A 2,500-nucleotide genomic window follows, 5' to 3' on the forward strand; every position below is an offset into this window, starting at 1 on the left:
ACCTGCTCTGTAATTGTTATACGACTCGTTCAATTAGTGTAGTGTTGCCACCCGCAACCCTCGCAATATAGTTCGCTACTCGCACTGCCCGCTCCCCTGTGTATCGCTTCATGTTAAACACCTTGCAAGTCTTGCTGACTTTCCACATGCTCCTGCTGTACACTGTAATGTGGATGGCAGCAGGACGTACATGCCGCCCCCCCCCCCCCCCACCCCTCCCCACGTCCCCACGTCCCCCACCTTGCCCCCTGCCTTCGCAAGCTGGTTGGTGACAAGTTTGCATGTTCAATGCCCTTCGCATGCGACGTACGCAGGCTACGTTGTGGTGCGGCCTGTGTCAACTGTCCGCTGATGTCGTACGCGTGAACCACAATCTGTACTGCACATTCGTCCTTATGTACTGAATGATACATCGTGGCACATGTGTGACCGTACAACGACTGCGCCCAAAAACGGCGGACCATACAGTGCAAATATTGTGCACGCAGCTACGTGTCGTCTCCCTATGAGAGCTGGATTGCAGTGTGGTACGCCATAGAGACGTGTGGGAGGAACGGACGCCGTGGATGGCGATCAGCATGAGCTGTGTGTTGATGTATTCGGACCTAGTCGTCTCTCCTCAACACCGTGATAGCATGGTGCACCGCGTTCCATATCTGCGACATGCTACAGAGGCCGGTGACAGTCGTTCGAGCAATGGACATCGCATACGTACGGGGGCCACCTTCCACGTATTGTCTAGGCGTGCACATTTTGTTGCGTGTATGTGGGCAGACGTAGTGTGGCGTGACACCTGACACAGGCATGCAATAATCGTTGAAGTTGCTAATGGCGATGGACGCCTACGTTTTCTGGTGAAGTTACGCAAATGAAGAATGGTAACCCGTTGTGGTGCGGTTGTTCTCGCTAGGGGTGAATCGGTGATGGCGACGATAGGTTGAGGTACTAACCGGTTGTTCCAGCGATACCCACCATGCCGATGAAACTGAACGGCATCTGGGTGTGAAGCGATACGCGGTGGTGGCTGGGTGGGACCGTCCCCGGCCGGTGAGGGGGCGCCTCCCGGCGTGCTGGCCGCGCGGTGCGTGGCGCACGCGCTACAGCCGGCTGGTGGGGGCGGCCAGTGGCAGGCGCGCCGGCCGACGGACGCGGCAGGCGTCGCAGCTGCGCGAGCCGGCGCACCCTGCGCGCGGCGCCGTGCGGCCAAAGTAGGGTCCTCGCGGGCCCGGTGCGAAGCGCGGTGGACATCTTCAGTGTGCTGGTCCGATTGAGGACTGTGTGCCGTTGAGGATGCGCCGCCGCCCGGCGCTCGGCGCCGCGACGCCGTCTGCATGCTCGGTCGCCCCAGCGGTTCTCGCTGGTGGTTTGTATCGCAGGCTGTGCGGATGTGTTGGCGCGTGCGCTGTGCTGGGAGAGTTCGCTTCGGCACCCAAGTGGGGCTTTTGTCCTCTGTGGCGCTGGCGTTGGAGCTGCCGGTCACCGTAGGTGGCGCGTGTTGTCTCCCGCCGGCAATGCCACGACAGCACGCTCCCGGGCCTCTGTCGGCAGCGGCAAGCTCAGTTGGGAGCACGGGTGGTCGCACCGAAAGCGTCTACTCGCCTAACTCCGGGCGATTGCGCCTCTCTCGAACCCGACCAAGTACTTGGGACGGCGCTGCGCGCCGCCGGGACCTGAGAGGGTTTCGAGGTGTATTGTGCAGGGGAGCTCAGCCTCCTCCTGTTTGCAGAATGATTGAGCGGACGCTTGCGTGTTCGCGCGGGCCCCCGGGACACACTCCCGGGCGGCCGGCTGCTCAGCTCTAGTTGGCGCAGCTCCCTGGTTGATCCTGCCAGTAGTCATATGCTTGTCTCAAAGATTAAGCCATGCATGTCTCAGTACAAGCCGCATTAAAGGTGAAACCGCGAATGGCTCATTAAATCAGTTATGGTTCCTTAGATCGTACCCACGTTACTTGGATAACTGTGGTAATTCTAGAGCTAATACATGCAAACAGAGTCCCGACCAGAGATGGAAGGACGCTTTTATTAGATCAAAACCAATCGGTCGGCTCGTCCGGTCCGTTTGCCTTGGTGACTCTGAATAACTTTGGGCTGATCGCACGGTCCTCGTACCGGCGACGCATCTTTCAAATGTCTGCCTTATCAACTGTCGATGGTAGGTTCTGCGCCTACCATGGTTGTAACGGGTAACGGGGAATCAGGGTTCGATTCCGGAGAGGGAGCTGAGAAACGGCTACCACATCCAAGGAAGGCAGCAGGCGCGCAAATTACCCACTCCGGCACGGGGAGGTAGTGACGAAAAATAACGATACGGGACTCATCCGAGGCCCCGTAATCGGAATGAGTACACTTTAAATCCTTTAACGAGTATCTATTGGAGGGCAAGTCTGGTGCCAGCAGCCGCGGTAATTCCAGCTCCATAGCGTATATTAAAGTTGTTGCGGTTAAAAAGCTCGTAGTTGGATTTGTGTCCCACGCTGTTGGTTCACCGCCCGTCGGTG

General features: G+C 58.2%; 1 non-coding gene across 1 annotated transcript in view; it reads left to right on the forward strand.

Annotated features, from left to right (window-relative positions):
- Positions 1–1,812: 1,812 nt before the first annotated feature.
- The window catches only part of LOC124771413, a 1,901-nt gene continuing 1,213 nt past the window's right edge, over positions 1,813–2,500 (forward strand). Inside the window, exon 1 of the ribosomal RNA XR_007013423.1 lies at positions 1,813–2,500. This exon is cut by the window's right edge and continues 1,213 nt beyond it. This is a non-coding gene — a ribosomal RNA (small subunit ribosomal RNA).

Source organism: Schistocerca piceifrons, unplaced genomic scaffold, assembly GCF_021461385.2.
Source record: "Schistocerca piceifrons isolate TAMUIC-IGC-003096 unplaced genomic scaffold, iqSchPice1.1 HiC_scaffold_936, whole genome shotgun sequence".
Taxonomy (NCBI): domain Eukaryota; kingdom Metazoa; phylum Arthropoda; class Insecta; order Orthoptera; family Acrididae; genus Schistocerca; species Schistocerca piceifrons.